Source organism: Colossoma macropomum, unplaced genomic scaffold (genome assembly GCF_904425465.1).
Source record: "Colossoma macropomum unplaced genomic scaffold, Colossoma_macropomum, whole genome shotgun sequence".
Lineage (NCBI taxonomy): Eukaryota > Metazoa > Chordata > Actinopteri > Characiformes > Serrasalmidae > Colossoma > Colossoma macropomum.
In genome coordinates this window covers 37,290-58,098 of record NW_023494990.1, presented here as the reverse complement: position 1 = coordinate 58,098, position 20,809 = coordinate 37,290, and the positions used below count along the sequence as shown (strand labels likewise).

Sequence of the window (20,809 nt, the reverse complement as noted above, 5' to 3'; positions counted from 1 at the left end):
AGGATTGGCATGATAATTGTGCTCCAGAAGAAACTCAGGAGGGCAGTATAGGAATGTGCCTGAGAACATAACAAAGGAAAGAAACCAGCACAGGTGAGCACAATACTCTATTACAGCATTGTGTTCGAGTAAAAGTCCGACTGAAAACTTGGTACGTCAAATAAATTTACTTACCAGATGCATTTTGAAGCCTTTCAAAGTTTCCAGAAGCTGCTCTAAGCGCGCACTTCCCGCCTCTGCAATGAAGCATTGGTGACGGCTCGGACCTCAATACAGGTAGAGTCTTCCTCAGAATGGGTGGGAACCTGCTTCAGATCGTGTGTATTCTGCCTCAGTACGGGTAGAGTCTTCCTCAGAACGGGTGGGAACCTGCTTCAGATCGGGTGTAATCTGCCTCAATATGGGTGGGAATCTGCCTCAGATCGGGTGTAATCTGCCTTCCAAAGGCGCCACATGAGAAATTGGAATGGTTTTAGAGGGCCAGACTAATATACTTAACTCAGTTCTACCCAAAAGTAAATGAAACATTACAATGATACAATGAAAATGTGGAGGACAGAATTATGTCATTAATGAACTTGTGATTGTTCAGTTTAGAAAACTGTAAAATTTTGCAATGTTTAAAAAAACTAGCATCACAACCTGACATAAAATAGCAAGTTTTTCAAAGACCAGCATCACTTTAACTTAATAAAGAACAGTAAATGAAACATTACAATGATGCAATGAAAATGCAGAGCTCAGAATTATAGCACTATTTAACGAAGACTTATAAAAAGTTTTGAAAATGTGTCTCTTTTGCAGCGTTTAAAAAACTAGCATCACAACTTTACACAAAAAAATCTATTTTTTCAAAGACCAGCATCACATTAACTTTATATAAAAAAGCAATAAATGCACCCAGCTTTGTTTGTATGTTCTACCTCAGTTCTTTTTTCTTCAATGAGAGAAATCTAGCCTGTTTTGGGCTTGAACAAGTGCAGTCAGGTTGAATATCTGAGGTCGATATGCGAAGGACAGCACACAAGTGATCATCACTGAGACAGGATCTGTATCTGGATTTGTTGAACTTCATCACTGGGAATATTTGTTCACATATGTAGGTAGATCCAAAGAGAACCAACATCTTCTGAGCATGCCTCCTTATGTGTGGAAGGTTTTCCTCTTTGAGAGATAAATAAAACTGCAGCAGTGACACTGACTTAAAATGCTCTGCCAGTAGATTGTCAGCCTGCAGATCAATGAGTTCAAGCTGGACATCATTGGGAGCGTTATCCACGCTGCATGTAAAGGGAGAAAAAATCATGAGCTAAAATTCAACTCTTTGTACACAGTTGTCATGGTAAATTGACGTAAAGTTGATTTTTATTTTCATTATTGTATACCAATAAAGTCCCATTTTTTTTCTAAGCAGGACCTTTCAGTCCATGGGTCCATGCTGCTCTGTTTATAGTGCTGCATTTTGTTTTTTTTTTACCCTGTGACCTTTTTGCTATACAGTAGATATACAGTGTTCAATCTTATACCAAAAAGGCAGTGTGACTACAAATTTTCATTCTGGCAAAGACTTATGGAATGAAATCTGGGTAACACTTTATAATAACGTTCATTTATAAAACATTTATAAGCTTTTAATTCATAATTAACTAATCATGAACTAATGATGTATTTAGAGTATTTACTAATCATGAACTAATGATGTATTTAGATTTGTTAATATATTAACAACACTTTATAAGACACCTATAAGCTCTTACTTCATGATTAACAAATGATGAGTAGCTCGGGAATTCAGTAGTTATTCATCAGTTATGTCCATACCATAATAAAAATTCATATGTTAGTAGCATATTTACAAACTTTAAAGTTGAGGAGTTCTTTAGCCAAAAAACCTTTCAAAGTATTTTCTCGATAATATCTCTCGATAAGTGCTTTTTCTATATGCAATAAATGTAATTTAAATATATATGCTACTATTTCATAACTAATGATTGACAAATCAGGATGTTATTCATATATTGTTTAGTATAACAATTGTATATTGTTTAGTGAATGTACTGCATATGCATTTACAAAACACATTAAAAAATAAAATCTTCACAAATTGAAGCTGCTAATTCAATGTGCCGTTTGTGAACCACGGTAAAATTCATCAAAAATTTTGGGCCTACAAGTGATTTGTTAAACATTAACAAACAGTAGTGACTTTCTTACTCATGTTTTATAAATGACCTGTTCATTACATATAAATTATTTACAACATTTTTGCAGCCCCTAATCTAAAGTGGAAACCACAAACAATGTATAGACATTTACTCAATGTAACCATTGAGCATAAGCTGGTATACTTTTTTTTTTACCTGCCTTTTGACTTTAGGACCTTAAAATCACTGAGAAACCTCAAAAGGAGATAACAGAGTAATTAGAACTTTATTGAATAAACCAAAAAAAAAAGCAACTGAATAATCACACTGTAGTTCTTTACTCTGTAACACAACACAGTAGCAAATATTTTTATTCTCTCTTTTCAAAAATTTTAAAACAAAACAAAGAGGGTCTTACCAAAGCAAATTTACTCTATTATGCACAACTTCTAATTCCTAATTTGAGTGTTGGCAGTTGTAGCAAATTTTTATCTTATTTTCTTTTCATTAAAGGTAAAAGTTTGTTTTTATTTTTGTACATTACTACAGTGGTCAACAACTGTGCATCATTGTTTAAAACATCCATGCACTTCTTTGCAAACACCTGCAATTTCTCTTGTCACGAGTAACCCCCCAACAGCTTACTGTACTCTTGAGGTGCCACAATAGCAAGCTCTGCAATGGGAGCATTGGCCACTACGGTGTTTCTATCTACACCGACAGCCTTGTAGGCAGCATGAAGATTTTTCCCCCTCCTGTACTGCTGCAAAATCTTTCTGTATCTTCTTACCGCCTGCTGAGGATTTCCTGCTACAGAGAAACAACACAAAGATAAAAAAAAACAATTAAAAACATTACAAACAAATCAACTGAAATATTCCTTTAATCTTCCATCAGTCTCTTAATCTTATTTCATTTTACACAGCAGGACTCTAGTCAGCGACTCCCGACTGATTTAAAACTTAAGACTTACGACTTGTGAGTTCTCTGCCAGAGAACTGAAACTGATTTGAACCGCTAACCTTAATAGAGGAAATGAATAAGATATTTAAAATCTAATCTAGTCTCTGCCGTTCAGTTTTGCTAACTGATACAGTCTTGGGCAGACATTACTTCAGTGTTGTTTTCCTGCACCTCACAGCATTGTCTGATTTGAAACAGCTTTAAAAATTAGCCTTTTGTTAGAAAAAAAATGATATTGCAGAGATGTTTACAAGCTTACATACTATATAAACTGCAGACTAACCACCTGTTTCAAGTTGTGTTGTCTTTCTTTTTTAAACAGTGTAATGTTTTTGTATATGGGAAGGCCCATTATATTAGTCAGGTTTTTAGTAGGCTTTTACTTTTGGTTTGGCTCAACTCATAGACATAGACCCCAAAGACTCCACTCAGATTTATGAACACCTCTGTTTTACAGCAAGTAGAACATTAAATATATCTATGGGTTACTTGTGGTTTCATTTACCTCTCTGTCTGAATTTTTCTTGTGACAGCACTTGTGTTTCTTTCCTTTCTTTCTCCGCTCATCAGAGGAACTTGAGGTTGATGTAGAAGAGGATGATGTAGTGGATGAAGACGAGTCAGACCACTCTGAGTCCTGGTCCCCACAAAGATCAATCAAATCTTCCTCTGCTGTGTCACCTTTCTGATCTTTCTTCTGGTCTAATATCAAACAAACCAAACATCAATGAGACATGAACAGAAATAACAGATCTTTCTTTTGCAAATGATTCCAGTACTTATAAAATAGACCTACATAAAGCTGAATGTAATTTTGAGATGGGGTGCCCAAACTTTTATTCATACACGTGTGTGTGTGTGTGGTGTGTGTGTATGTATATGTGTATATATATATATATATATATATATATATATATATATATATATATATATATATATATAAAACCTGGACAAACACAAAGTATTCTTACAATATAAGCAATGCGTGTCTGTGTGGGGGTAATTAGCCTCCTTAGCCTCCTGTATTAGTGATGTCTGCCATAAATCATGTGCACAGAATTGCAATACACTCTAGTGAGATGACTAATGACAAGGCAAAGTAACCAAACTGGAGCTATATTTATGACAACTTCCTTAACCAAAGTCTGTCACAGTAGGCTACAAAATTAAACCCAGAGGAAAAACTCTTGTTAAGAGCTGAACTGAAGAAGCATAGGAGGCTCTGTTAAGTGGTTGCAACTCAGAGGGTGGGGTCTACCCTTGAAACAAAACAGCAGAGAGAGCTCCGTCATAATACTGGGAGGGGCTTTTATCATTTAATGTGTCTTGGAGAGATGGATGTATGCACACTCATATAACATATGACTAAAATTTGTCTCAAACTAAAAATGTGACGAATGTACCCTTTTGATCCCGATTAGATTTTTAAACTTATAATGACGCAACAAAACTACAGACCTACGGCGCTGAGCAATTTAACATTAATAAGTTTACATCAATGACATTTTTGTTGTGGGACGTTTGATCTTTGGTGAGAGTTTGTTGCTCACCACTACAGCAAATCCACATATAGCAAGTGTCTGATGATATGTTAACTGTCAACCATTAGTGACTTATTATTTTGTCAAATAAACACGTGTGGGTTTTAATGATGTAGGCTAGATTTATGAGGTAAAAACCTATCGAGCGGATAAGTAAATGTGGTTGTGCCACACAGTAATTTTTACCCTCAGGCTTTTCCCTCTGCCAAAAAGCACGTATATATGTCTGGTTGGAAACCTGCGTCTATGCACATAGCCTTTCACGTTGAAATTTTCACATATGACCATTTTAAGACCAAATGAGGTCCCAGGTGTAAATAGGGTCACTGTGTATTCTTCAATCAGCCAAAAAAAATGTAGTGATCAGATCAGTCATCTTGCTATGAGTGTAAATAAATAAGCAGTTTTGTAAATGAGTCATAACCATAAATGCCCAAATACACAGAATTATGATTAACTACACACTCAAATTGTATGTCATTTTGCAATTTTCTCTGCTGTTCTGCAATCTGTGCGGCAAATTGATGAAGATTTTGAATAAATATTCCCTTAGTAATCAAATAGATTAGATGTTGCAATCAATAACCAAATAGCAAGTATTGCCAAACAGAGAATATTAATTCTCTCACAAAGGGTAGGCCTTAGTCTGTCTGCATAGGAGACTCTAGACACTGGGAAGCCCCTGGGTTCACAGAGAGACCTGTGTGTACCTACTGACCCAGTGAAGAGAGGGGCAAGTTGACCTTGAAAGGTAGAGCAGGCTGGTAAAAACCTGTTGAAGCCAGTTTTGAGGATTGAGCTCATTATGCGATGGCCAAATTGATGGACGAAGAGATGCACCTATTAGAGAATGAGCTAATATCAAAATTTGAGAAGTAAGGTAGGGGGATATCACATTACCCCAGATAAATGGTATATAAACTGTTTGGAACACTGTATTTGCGCAGTTGGGTCTCTCGAGACCCTGTGCCACCTGATGCTGAAATAAAGAAGAAGGCTTTTTCTCCCTTCCACAAGAACTCAGTGGCTGAAGTCTTTTATTCTACTTTCTTTTATGATTGAATACCCTTTCTATTTTTTTTATTTTATTTTTGTTTATTTTTTGTAAGCGATTAAGACAATAATTAGAACAAAACCACAGCACAGAATAGTTTAGATTTTAAAAACCATCATATGTCGGGGCTTTGGGCAAGGAAGCAAATAGCTCTTGGTCCCGACAAAATGTAAAACTGTGCTACTGATGCATTACCGTTACTTTAAAAGGACATAAACTGCAGCAAAACTTAAATAAAAAAAAACAAAAAAACATTCATTGTTGTGTGAAGTAGTAGGAATTAACCACAGATATTTTTGTACAATTATTTTGCTGTAGGAGCACTAAAAGGTTAATAAGACTACACTGCACCTCTATTAATAAAAATTACTTACATTTGGCTAATTGCTTTAGAAGACTGTCCCTTTCTTCTTTCAGGTCAGTAATTGTTTTTGACATAGCCTCTTCATTCTTCTTTGCTTCAGCCAGCAGAATCTGTTGTTTTTTCAAGGACATTGCAGCTGTTGGGGCTAATAGGGGGCCTGCAATATTGTCAAAGAATTAAAGAAATTAATCTTGTTGCTGAGATTGTTTTGATATTGTATCAATGCAATCCTTACATATGCGGTGAGCTGTTTTAAATGTAATGTGATGTTAACATTTCTCAAGAACAAAACACTTTTTTGTTGGTTCTCTATTTACTGAGACCTGAAAGAATAAATATTATAAACTATATCTGTGCGTTATACATTTCTCACAAGTCCTAACAAGATAGCGTCAACAGAATATTAACTAATGTTAGCCCAACAGCCACTGAGCTGCACAAGAGGAAGTTGAGTGACTGACATACTGACTGAGAGGCTCCTAAAACGATCGTGGGAGCGATGAGCCGCCTAACCTATCAGTCATCATTCGCTATACTTTTCTCCAGCGATATTCAGAGCAAACCCGTACTAGCTCACTAGTTGGCTAACATAGCTTTACTCTTACAGACTCCAACAAAGCTGAAATGTTGAAATTCGACCGAGAATGTTAAAAACATACGATATTGACAACGAACTGCGAACTAACTCGCTAACGATAGCCAAGCGCCCTAGGAACAGGAGCTAACGCTAACTAGCGACATTTGCTAACGTTCGTTTACAGCTGGCAGACCGCTAACGCTAGCTGGCTGTATCATTACATTAACGCCACCTACCTGTGCCATCCTCTCCATCCTTGTTGTCTTCCGTTCGCTTGTTTGTCTTTGTTGACGACGACGTTTTGCCTTTATTTCCCTTCTGAGCTCGCCTGGAGCGAGTTGAAGTGGCTGTGTTTAACTCCATTACCGCGACACTTCTCCATGCAGCAGCGTGCGTGTTGTTGCGCCCCCTGGTGCAGTCCTGAATAAACTCAACGCGTCCACCAAAGTTCCACCTTCACTTTTAATAGTTTATTTGTATTTCAAAATACATATAATTCATTAAACGTAAATCAAGTTAGTCTGTGAAGTAAAAAAAGGTATATAAATATGCATTATGCATGATTAATATAAATATGTACAATATATAGATAATAAATAGTGATATAAGGTTGAATCTCATCCACTCGAGTGGAACATATTTAACTGCAGCGCATCCGGTTATAATTGCGCCAAAATGTTGTATTTTGAGAAAAAAAGTGAGGAAACTGATCGAGGGCAAGAAATCAAAAAGAAAACATCTAAAATGAATAAAGTGGCTCCAAAAGAAGAAACTACTACAAAGAAAGGTGAAATGCAGTCTTTGTCACCACAAGATGAAGCTCAAAGTCAGCGACTGCTCGGATTGCTATGAATGGTAAGTCACGTTACGCTTTTTTTTTAATGTAAGTTAACGTAAGAGAACAGAAGAAGTTAACCTAAGTTATCTAAAATAAGTTATTTAGTTGGCAGAAGAAAAACTATAGTTTAACAAATAATCATTACAGAAAGTAAATATTATTATCTGAAATAGATTTTGTATTTGGTTTTGTAATTAGAAGTTTTGATCAAATACCTTTATGCAGTATATTTTTTAAAAGTAAAACTACATTGTCTGTTCTAACTTATCAGATGTCAGAAATCATAAACTTCTTGAAGTGTTGTGGTAGTATGTTTTTGCCATATTGCTCATCTCTATAATGAATATTAATTTAGTGTTGGAATTGAACATGACTATCCAAAATACCTTTTAGCTTAAATACACCTTGGACATAAATATAATTCCTATCCATACAGGAGGTGTCAACGGGCTATCCACAGAGAACAGCAAGTAAAGAGATCTGTCAGGCACAACTCTGCGTTTAGTCGTTCCAAAGTGTCTCTCTTCAAATGGATGGAATTTGTATACAGGTGAAAGCAGCTTACACCTACAGGTTTACTAGGTCTTAGCAACAGCATTCTATTACTGCATATTACAGGTGTGGGCGGGGTGACCATTTGAACTTGAATTTTGCACTTGAGTTTAATATTGCCAAATACTAAATATATTCTTGTTAAGAATGTACAAAGACTATGTGTTTCTGCCCTGTAAAAATATGTTTACAATGCAACCTATAAAAGCACCTCTAATGAGCAAGTTTACTTGTTATGTTTAAGTGAAATATCTTCTTTGTTTAAAATGAAGCAAAGCAAACATTTCAGGTGAACAAAAGCACTTCAAACATCTTAGTCCAGTTCCATTTTTAGGTATCCATACACTACATGAAATGCTGCACTTTACAACTTAAATTCATACAATCCGAGTCTTGGTGAGGTGTTAAAAACAATTAAAAAGTTTTCTATCATTATGTGCCCACAGGTTTTCTCAAGGTCTGCGTTTACGCCAAATCGACATGATTGCTGATGAAATAGCAGGGAGTTCAGCAACTCTGTCAAAAATGGCCAAAAAGGTGAGAGAGGCTTGTGTGATGTCAAAGGAAAAACTCAGAAGAAGGAAAGGACAGCATATTGGAGGACACAGGCAGTTCATTGTTATAGACGAGAGTCACTTCAGGCATAAAAGAAAGGCAGGTATATTTTAATATGAGTATAGCGTTTTGTATAGTCATGATGATGTTGAATGGACACACATTTTTTAATTTCTTCATAGTTTTCTTCCTTTCCTTCCTTTGTTTGTAGTAATAATTAAATTGAAACAATTAACCATTGCAGGCCTTTTATTTAGCTATTAATCTTAAGACTTACTGCCAAGTAAAAATGATGAATTTTTTGGTTATATGTAACAGGTGGTAACACTTTACTGAAAGGCAGTGTTTGAGGCTAGGTGACATCCTACACAAGTCTCTTATGACTGACATTATCTTACATTTATAAAAGTTTATCACAACAAGTGTTGGTTGTCATAAAGGCTGGTTCTGTCAAGTTCAAAGTTGATGTAATGAATACGCCAATGTACAGATTTATGTCAGCATCAGGTAACGACATTTCACTTTCTGTGTGAAATAACATAACATGTTATGACAACTGATGTTTCAGTGTTGTCATATCTTTTCCACAGCTCTCCTATTCCTAAAGTTAATGCTTGTTGGAGCCTTTGTAAATGTTTATGTAGATTTATCTTTGTTTTCATGAAAGACTAATGGAGGTTGTCATGCAGCTTTATGAAGGCTGCCCATCGGTAAAGCATTACCTAAAAGGCTAATATATTATGTAATTATGAGAGTAAGGAACTGATGTGTCATAGACAAGCTTTTGCAGTTTAAGAGGTTAATCCCTATCCTGGCTTATTATTCATTAACCATAAGAACCATAAGTATTTCTTAATTTTTATTACTTTGTAACAGAAGATGAGACTGGGTGGCAGGACATAGCCATTTAAGCAGTTAATGTGATACTGCTTTCCTTTTTATCTAACTTAGTATGGAAGAGGACGGATGGCTGGGGGATGGAGGAGGAAGTGGGTGTTCGGCATGCTTGGTTTGAAAGTTGTGGACACAAATCAAAGAAAGCCAGTTCTTCGCCTCGTCGAGCGGAGGTCCAGAGGGGAACTCATGCCACTCATCACTCAACATGTCAGGAGGGGATCCACTATCCTAAGTGATGAGTGGCGTGCCTACCGGCAGGCTCTACCTCTGCTTGGCTACAGGCATTACACAGTCAATCACAGTGTATCATATGTGGATGCTCAGACAGGGGCTCACATCCAGCATATAGAGAGGGCCTGGAGAACATACAAGGAAACAGTTTGGAGGCTTAGAGGTAACCGGACAGAAGAGCTATTGAAGAATCACTTGACTGTAATTGAATGGTATGAATGGCTAGCAAAAAAGCATCATAATGGGCCTCTAGGACAGCTAATTCATGATCTTGGAAAACTCCATGAATGAGATGCCACATTAAACTCAACTGGACTTTAGTCCTATTAATTTAGCAGGCAACCTGTGAAGACTGTACATGCATTTTTGCACTAATGTTCATGCAGGACAAGTTACAATATAGTTAAGGTTGAAGGAATTTCAAATGTGTCAAATTTTATGAATTAATTTGTGCTACAAATTGTCATGTCTTGTTTGCCAAAAATTAAATACTACTTTTAAATGTGTAGCAAATAGCTATTACAAAACATTAACTCAAATTTGTCTACTATATGGAATAAAAATTCAAACAACACACTTGTTCTCTTTTGATAAATTGTGTTTTATGGTTGAATAAAATCAAGAATTTGTGTGCCAGCTCATGCTTAATACTAGCAATAGTACAGCGTAAACAGCCTGATTAAAAGTCTATACATTGTTTTTTGTTTCCACATTAGATTAGGGGCTGCAAAATGTTTTATAAATGTTGACCAATTAATGTATAAATAACTTAACAAAAGGACTTTAGTTTGTAAAAGACTTACAGGCATTTTTAGATATTCATAAGTACGGAATAGTTTCCACTTTAGATTAGGGGCAGCAAAATGTTTTATAAATGTTGACCAATTAATGTATAAATGACTTAACAAAAGGACTTCAGTTTGTAAATGACTTATAGGCATTTTTAGATATTCATATATATGGAATAGTGTCCTCTTTAGATTAGCAAAAATGTTGCAAATAATTTTTATGTAATGAACAGGTCATTTATAAAACATGAGTAAGAAAGTCACTACTGTTTGTTAATGTTTAACAAATCACTTGTAGACCCAAAAATTTTTAATGAATCTTACTGTGGTTCACAAACGGCACATTGAATTAGCAGCTTCGATTTGTGAAGATTTTATTTTTTAATTTAATGTTTTTTTTTTGTTTGTTTGGTTTTTTTTGTAAATGCATATGCAGTACATTCACTAAAAGTGAATAACAACCTGATTTGTCAATCATTAGTTATGAAATAGTAGCATATATATTTAAATCACATTTATTGCATATAGAAAAAGCACTTATCAAGAGAAAAGTGCTTTCTTGTCCACTCAGAAAATATATCCCTACTACTGTAAATAGGCTGGAGTCTAAAGATGGATCTTCAGTCACCATTTGAAGACGGTGAGGAATTCTGCTGTCCAGTGGAAGTTTGTTCCACCACATGGGATCCAATGGAAAAGTCTTGATGTTTGTCTTTTCATGTGTCCTGGGTCAAGCTGGGCTGTACTTGAAGCTTAAACTGCTCTAGGTCATCAGGTAGGAAGGAGCTGGTCCATTTTTTGGCTTTGTAGGCAGGTGTCAGAGGTTAATTCTGATGTGAACAGTTACTGGACATAAGTGAAAAGAATGCAGCAGTGGGGTGATATAAGTAACCCTTTTGATCATTTGAAAGGGCCTGACTGTAATCAAGCCTTGAGGTTGCAAGGCACTGGACGAGCACTTAGGTGACCGTCCTAGAGAGGAAGGATCAAATTGTCCAGATGCTGTAGTGGACAAACCTGCATGACAGGTTTGCAGTGATGGGTAACAGTCATCAACAACACCAGGTCTTCATACGTATGCAGACAGCGAATAAGGAGTTCTCCAGGGAGGTGTGATGACAGTTCTATGTATTATTATATATGGGCCATTATAAAACCCTGATATCTTGTAAAGAGAACATGTTGTAGACTGTATTGCTCAAATGGCACCACTGCCATTAATATATAAAACAATGAAGAACAACTCTTAATACTTGATTAGTTTATGATTAGTAAATCATAAAGTAGAAGTTTATAGATGTTTTACTTTGAAAGGTTTTTTGGCTAAAGAACTCCTAAACTTTAAAGTTTGTAAAACTTTTATTTGTTTTATTATGGTATGGACATAACTGATGAATAACTACTGAATTCCCGAGCTACTCATCATTTGTTAATCATGAAGTAAGAGCTTATAGGTGTCTTATAAAGTGTTGTTAATATATTAATTAATGATTTATAATTATAAATACATCATTAGTTCATGATTAGTTAATCATGAATTAAAAGCTTATAAATGTTTTATAAATGAACGTTATTATAAAGTGTTATCGAAATCTGCAGCTACACCAGCCCTTTGCAGATAAGACTGGCCACTTCTCCTATGCAAGAATGAATTCTGAATGGTAAAAAAAAAAAATATGGTGCTTTAACTTAAAAATTTACAAATGACTGTTTTGGGTATTTTCTATTAGAAAATTAATAAAGACATATATATATATATTCGTATAGAGTTACCCTACATTCAATATTAAATACTCTAGAGTTAATAAATATTATTATGTATTAAATATAAATATGACTGAGCTTACCTTCACTAACACAAATATGTTTTGTGTGGTTTACAGAAAATAGAGAGCGCTGCTGTTACCGAAGAGGTCGACATTGTCGGGATCCCCTCCAGTGCATCAGGCACCATCATTTTAACGGCAATGATGGAGGAACACAACTTCCATCATCGGTGTGGAGTGGCGTCATTGACACCATAGTCTACATGCTTCCTTTAAGTGCGACAGTTAGGAGGGAAAGAGGGAATAATTTCCTCCATATCCCTTCCTGACTTTAGCAAACTCTAAAGAAGTGGTTTGGCATAAATAAATTTAGCATAAGTAGTTTTAGCAGTTGTTGATTTTTTATTATTTAATTAGATTTATATAGTAATAGTTTTGAGTAGTTTTAGGATGTTTATATTTGTGATTGTGTTTTTTTGTTGTTGTTGTTTTTCCTAATGGGTTAATTAAAGTTAAGCATGTTACTTTTAAACGTTTACAGTGATACAGTTTCCATTTCAATTTTTAAAAACTTTAAAGTTTAAGTGTAAGTTTAAATTAAGCATGAATGTATGATTTATGGTTTGTAACTGATTAGATGAATACAATTAGGGAAAAAAAAGGTTTGGTTCTTGCCTTATTGCTGCCCTCCAGCCATCGTTTATATGAGTTTAATTATCTCCTAATGAAGAACACACTAACATTTCAGTCAGTAGTAATGAGTTATCATATATTTCACTGTATAATACTGTTCTAGATAATTTAACTCATAATGAAGAATACAGTAGCTCTTCAGTTATTAGAAATGAGCAAGGTTGGGATAGCTACTGAAAAATTTGTAGTTAGCTACTTTGTAGCTACTTTCCCAAAACATGTAGCTATTTTAGCTACTTTTCCAGAAAAAAAGTGTGATAGCCAACAAAAATGTAGATTAAGCAAAGGCAAAGTCAATCATTCCAGGTTTTTCTTAACAAAATTCAACAAAAATAACAGAATACAAACCAAACAATGTGCAAAGCATTGTCAAAAGCTCCAATTTAAACATTTCAGCTAGATATTTACAGACATGACATTCAGAGTCCTTTATTAAACTTCAGCAACACTTCAGCCTCAAATGTTTATCAGTGACCCTGACTCTGCAGAGTACTACTAGTAATACTCTATTACGAAAATGTTTGTTCCCCTTTAGCTAAGGCAGCGTTCGGCAACACACGGCTCTTTTACTGCCCTGTTACGGCTCCATAGCAGAACTAGATTTTTAGGTAAAATAACAATCAGCTATGCTTATCATTCTAACACAGTTTTAACAGTAAATGGTCTTAAACGCTGGAGTTAACATAAAACTGCTAACAGGGCCGTAACTGGGATCAGAATTTTTGTGAGGTCCATTTAGCAGAAATGTTACTTACATCTGATTGTGATTAAAATAACTACCAAATATGAGAATTACAGCAACAATAATTGTCTCCTTTTGTTTTTTTTATTCAATTACTGCTCCTTTTTTACCCATCTATAACTGTTATGCACCTTTTCTTTCATTTGTTCCTTCTTCATCCCTCCATTCTTCCATAAGCTGCTATTAATGTTCCATAAACTTATTTGACTTCAATTGCCCTGTTTATCCTTAATTAATCATTTAACTATTTATTTGTGTTTATTTTTAGCTAAAAAAAATACATTAAACCTACATTAAATCAGGTGAAAGTTTCAAATTGATTTTGTTTCATTTACCTCTCTCTCTGTCTTTGCTTGTCTCTTTTGCATCTCTGTACTCACTGATTATTGTAAAAGCACACAATAAACATATGTTATAAAGGCTGTCTGTACCAAAGCCCAGCTGGAGGGAAAGGCGGCTACTCATATAGTTAATGAGACAAAATACAGTTTAATGTAGCTGCTGATTTCTTAATGTTTGCTACATGATACTATACCTTCAATATGCTGGTTAACAGTGAACTTTAATGTTGTTTGTAGTCTGTTATGAGTAGGTAACACTATATAACTTTAATTTCACATCTAATCTCTAATATAGCCCACTATGGAGCCTGTAGCCTAAACTGAGCAGCTACTGGAGCCAGACTAAAGCAGCTGATTTGGCCAGCAACATTACAAGCAGTTAAAAAAAATGAAATATAGGGTCATTTTACAATCTTAATGTGTTAATTGTGCTCATAAACTCTCTGCTAGATACATTTTTGTCATAGCGATGTTATGTGTTAGCTTATAGCCTGTGAGCTGCATACCTGAACATCTCAAGAAGTCAAAGTTACTCTGGTTCTCTGGGTGGTGTAGCGTCTCGTACAGAGACAAACAGAGCGGGCAGTTCAGTCTATAGCCGAGCCACAGCTGTACTGAGGTCAGCTGAGAACCTCTCACTGCTCGCTGTGTAGTTTCATCGCTTTTTGAATCTCATAAAACCCTGAGATACTTCTGAGGAGCTCGGAGTCCTAATTCTAGTTACTGACATCACAGGAGCGGATTACTGAAGTAATTGTAGACGTCAACAATTAATAAGCGGTGATTGGAGGGTTGAGAAAATAACGCAGAGCTTGGCAGAGTCTGATTGGCCATTATTCAGTGACAGCGCTCACAGAGAACAAATCAAATTTCATATCAAAAATGAGGCATAATATTCTGTCTCCAGATTTTAGACTGTCAAACACCAAGTCATGAAGTCAGCTTCTCGTTCGAATTCTCCCGTTCCACCTTAAATGGTGCAGCAGTAATGTACATTCTGGTGCCTCATGCACCATTTAAGGTGGAACAGGAATATTCCAACAAGAAGCTGGTAAATGAGAATCTGACTTCAGCCTTGGAAAAAGTCAGACGTTCAAAGACATTTAACATTTTAAACTTTCCTGACTGATGTGCGAGAGAAGCGGCTACAGCTGACCTAAAGCTTAAAGCAGAGCAAAGTAAATCACGTTTATTGTCACATCACATTTACACAGGTGGAAAGTGAGTGAAAATCTTAGGTGCATACCCCCCTTACAGAATTTACATACAAAGAATATATAAATATCTAAGAACAAAACTAACCAAAACTATTATCAACATAATCTGTAATTGCAAGAAATAAGAACACTAACATTAAAGAATCACTCTACTATGTTAACAACACAGAGTATTTGTTTATTTCACATTTTATTTTTTTTCCAGTTGTTTTCATTTTAATACTATTAAGTTTGGTCAGCAGGGGATGAGTGCATTCACTGCTGGACATCAAACTCCACCCACGAGCATGGCCATTAGCTTTCATGCCAAACACTGCCGTTTTATTGGCTGGCTACTGAAACATCTGCATGAATTAGTGTGTGCTTCATGTAAATGATATGTAAATGAGGTGCTGGTAGGCTGGTTTCATGCACTGAAGCTGATTTATCATTCATGCTCAAATCTCTACTTGTTTCCACATCGTACAAAATTGTTATGAATCAGACGCAGAGCAGTTCATATGTTCTAAAATAAAACATGTTTGTGTGACATGTTTATGCTGAATGATTTTACTCAATAAACCAACAGAAATCAGGAAAATCACATAGAGTGATTGTTTCGTGTTAGTGTTCTTATTTTTGGTATTACAGATTATGTTGATAATAGTTTTGGTTAGTTAACCTCATACCCAGCATTTATGCCCAAATTTACATGCACTCCTACCAGATACGAGTTAGTTTGTACAGATACGCCAAAGATGAAAGTGTTGAATAACAAAACCGTCCATGAATTTGTGTGCACTCATCTTACAGTCAGATGTGACCATAAGCATCTTTAATGAACAAGAACCAATGTGAGAAAAGTGAAGCAACTGAATATATGGAGGTGATGGAAAGTTAATTAACAGATAATTAACAGGACTTACACATAAGTGCTAGTAAGTTATCATGTTACTTCTTTATATGAATAAAAAATATTTATTAGTTAATTAACAATGTAATAAGCGGCAGTTAGTACACAGATTATGAGCAAGTAAGCCATAAACTAATGACAAACTAACTTATCAACAGTGTATTCAATTACTAATTGATAAGTGCTTAATCAATTACTAAGTAATAACTAATGCTTAATGAAGAGTTAACTAATAACTAAATTATGGGAAATTAATGGTTGATTATTATATAATTAATGATTGATTGGCGACCCTTGATGTAAAGTGTTACCTCTCCTAGTTCAATTACCTAAGTAGGCCTATCTTAGTTTTGCAATGCTATAGGCCACTCAGTTGTCCATTGCAGTTATTCACGTCTTTAATGGTTTCAGGCTTTCTTCATTTAACACGGTGCTGCGGTCACTGTCCGCAGCCTGTCTCAGTACAGTATATACTGATTTAGTTTGTAATCATGATGACAAGTGTGTTATTTTCTGCGTAACTGGACATACAACTTCCTTAAAGCTCTCACAGATTAAAACTTCTGCTAACAATTCTTTACACAGAAATTATGTAGACTACAGGGCACAGTTCATTACAGTTCATTCATTTCTATGTGATTTTTTTTCTTAAATAAACATTATATTTCATATGTGAACATTGCAAAAGCTCCCAGCTCACATGACATACTGCTCTGCAGCTGTGCAGGTGGACAGATATCTTCTCAGCTCCTCTTTCAACTGACGGCTGTGAGTGTTTTTCTGCAGACCCAGACGAGACATCAATGTTGCAATTCTCACAGACACAACACACAACCACCATGACGGCTGACTTACAGACCAACACATTTGTCTACTGAAGCATTTTGAAATTATTTACTATTTGTATTTTAAATTTCTTTAAAATGCAATAAAGTCTACATAAAAACACACATATTAAATGACTGTGCACCACAGACTCTTCAATTATCACATTGTTATCATTGTTATACACAAACACCAAATATAAACACCAAAATTATTGCACTCACTGTGATAGTTTGAAAATAACTGTGTAGACAGTCATGTTAAACTTATAGAATAGACTGAACATGACCCATTGTCATCTACATGTCATCTATGTGTAATAAATTACTAATATTGATCAAGTTTGGGTTTTATGACAGGACAGTAACCATAGTCATACTCATACAACAGCTGATGTATAAAGTATGGCCAACTGCAAAGAAAACATTGGTTACATTTTTCAATCAAACAATTTGTGCAAGTGTAACAGACTAGCTTCAAGTGTAGCTTCTAAGTATATTAAGCTGAGTTTTTATGCTAGCATCTTTTTATTACTAACGTAAAGATACTGGCATACTAGTATACAGGGAGCTATTAGTGTACAAATACCACCTTCTATATGAATATTTGGAATGTGAAGAAAGTGTGAAAATGTTACTAAATCACAACAACATTAGAATGCATGTGTTTGTAGTACATAATCTGACCATTGGAAAGGAAACTGTGAATTATGTACAACTGTATGGGTTACTATAATACTACTGAATTGCATATGTTAGTGTTATTGCTAATGTACAGTAACACATAGCAAAGCCTACACATATGTGCACAGGGGCCCACATGCTTCACTCTATCCATTTTCTGTAAGTGGTACACTACTAAAAAGTAAGCTTGAATTAAGCAGTATATGTTCATACTCTCTGTGTGTATCATTTCAAAATGGGATAAACTAATATAACTGAAGATAACTCTGTGATGACATAATTTTACCAGTATAATATACTTAGATTTGTTCTGGATCGTTGGACATGGTCTGTGCCCTGATAAACCATTCCTGTACACAAAATGAAGTATATCAGTTTGATATATTGTTCTGTGATGTAGTAACATGTTGAAGACAAAATGGCTGTTAAAATGGCTGTATTTAATGGCACACAAGCTATTAGACCATGTAAAACAAATGGATGTGTTTTGATCATATGTCAGGCATGCATTTACAACAACCCAGCTACATGGGTTAATTCTTAAAGTGAAGTGCTATAATTAATCACTAATGATGAATGGTAAATCCATTGTTTTCTAAAATGTGTAAGCACATAGGTAAAAACATATGAGATGTACAACTGTACCATCAGGGCAAACGCACACGATGGTGCAATGAATGCTGCATGTTTTTTGTCTCGAGAAATCAATTTAATATCAGCAGTATCATTTACTGCAGTGATGCTGACATACCCCTTACCTACAGAGAACACAGAAAACATAAGAATTAGCACTCCATGTAAAGACTTTTCCTGATATTTAAAAGTAAGTTCTACGCATGAAAAAAGCAATAGAAGATACCTTGTGCATGTGCAAGTGGGAAAATTTGTGGTGTTCTAAAACTGGCTAAAGGTTTAATCACACTTATTTCATTATCATCCTCCATAAAGCTTTACATCAATATAAAACAGAAAAACAAAGAAAATTATCTTTAGTACTAATGCTTGTGATGTATATGCTACACATAAAACATTAGTAATACTTTATTCCTTTGTATGACACGGAAACGGTAGTTCTGATCTGTATGTTGCTATACATATTTTAACAAAATATCCCAATATTGATGATTATGTTCATCATGCAGTACATAAAAACAATATAATCATAAAAGCTGATAATTGTTGTACAGTAGAGGTCTTGAAACTTACATACAGATTCAAGTTAGGTTATACTATTGAGCTCTTACAAAACCAATTACTGACTATACGGATTGGTATTTGTGGTGGTAGAATGTTTACACCAAAAATGTGCCATTCATAGAGAAGGTAGAGATGGAAACAGAACATGTACTGTTACCAAGATAAGTGTCCTTTGAATAACAAGGTTTGTTAATACATACCCAACCTGAGGAAGCCCTCACCAGAATGGGATCTACTAATCCATAATTCCAGCTTGATGTATCCCGATAATCATGTGCTGTAGTCAAATTTTGATAAACCATAAAGTTGTAATCAGTACTACCATCTCTAACAGTATACTGACAGCCAATAATCCGGGAGCTATCAGCATTAGATTGTAAAAGGCAGCTCTATTTGACTTCAGACATCTAACAATAGACAATGACCTGTTATCTTCATTTATACCATCTACCATCATTTCTATTATTCTCATAAGTTCAGATGCAGAATGGTCTGTACATAAATCTTGTGCAGAGATGTTAGTCATTGGGATCACATAATAGCAGAGATGCAAGGCATGACAAACAAAACAACCATCACCTCCTAAGGTATGATTTTGTGCCCACAGGATGGCCTGAGCACAGACCATCCTCCATCATGCCTGCAAAAGCTATTGTTGGAATGTTTATGAAAACTACAGATTTCATTCTTCTTTATTTCCTTTTTGTTATAAAAAGTCTTTTTGTCATGCAGCTTGTTGCAGTGGTAGCCATCTTCTCTTCCAGAATAGTGGGAGCAAGTATTGATGTGTCCAAACAACTTGCATGGCAGCGGCAGGGGACTTAGATAGGCTTTGATGTCAGTTCGTCCACCACCATTCAGGAACCCGTCTCATGTCCTGTTTCTTCGTCACTGTCTCAGGTCTGCTCTGGCATGTCCTAAAACAAAACACATAAACGCAACAGCAGTATTGTGTTCTTCTTACACAAACCATGCTGTATGCCCTTGTGTAAAGGTTTAGTTAAGCCCTTGTCATGGATACCTTCTTTCCCTACCTAACCTGGGTCCTGGCCTCTGATGGGAGTAGGGGAGTGCTAGTCACAAAGGGGAATTAGGAAGTTCTTCACTCTGAGGGTAACCCCCATGATCTAAACATCATAGTTCTTCCCCAGAGCATGTCCCAACCTGAGTCACCCATTTTATCCCTGAACTGGCCATCACCATCAGGCGGTGGTACCACATTGGCATGGCTCACATGTATCCATTTTGGTTTTCTTTGGCATTTTACGGCAGAGAATGTAGTAAGGAGGACCTGATATGGACCTTCCCTCTTTGGCCCTAATGGCTGAGTGTTATGCATCTTAATCTCTTGTCCTCAGACAATAGGGTGACCTCCCTTTGTAAGTTCTTATGCATCCAACTACTGTTTCTGAGCAACAGCTTCAGATAAAGCTGGAAGTATTGCAGCAGACTATCAGACATAACATGTCTGCAGCTTTTATAACAAGCTGTAATCGTGGCATTTGCCATGACAAGACATTAGCTTTTAATCTTTAGTAAGAACACAGGTGATCCAACAATCTACCTATAGCTATTTCAATATACTGCTTTGTGACAGCCCACCCTGTGTGTCGTCTGTTGTCATACTGGACCATCAGTGTTTAATTAACATTAGCATTTGGCAAAGGTGTTTCCGCATACATACTTTGCACTGAACTAGACACCAAAGTTTCACAGTCATGATCATCTGAATCATGCTCCAGTTCCACCAAATGACCTGAAATAGCACTCACAGGTGTTCTTTTGATCACTATATTAGGGGGAGTTAAAACCACACAAATAGTTTGCCTGGGCTGCTCTCAGGCAGGGGACATTCCAAGCATAACCATGTCTATTTTAGCAGAGTAATAAAACACAGGCCTCTCTCTCTCTCCATGATTTTGAGTTAAACAGCTAGACACAAATCCTAG

General features: G+C 35.7%; 1 pseudogene; it reads right to left on the bottom strand.

Annotated features, from left to right (window-relative positions):
* Window positions 1-2,637: 2,637 nt before the first annotated feature.
* Window positions 2,638-7,006, bottom strand: LOC118800649 (annotated as a pseudogene).
* Between the last annotated feature and the right edge of the window lie 13,803 nt (window positions 7,007-20,809).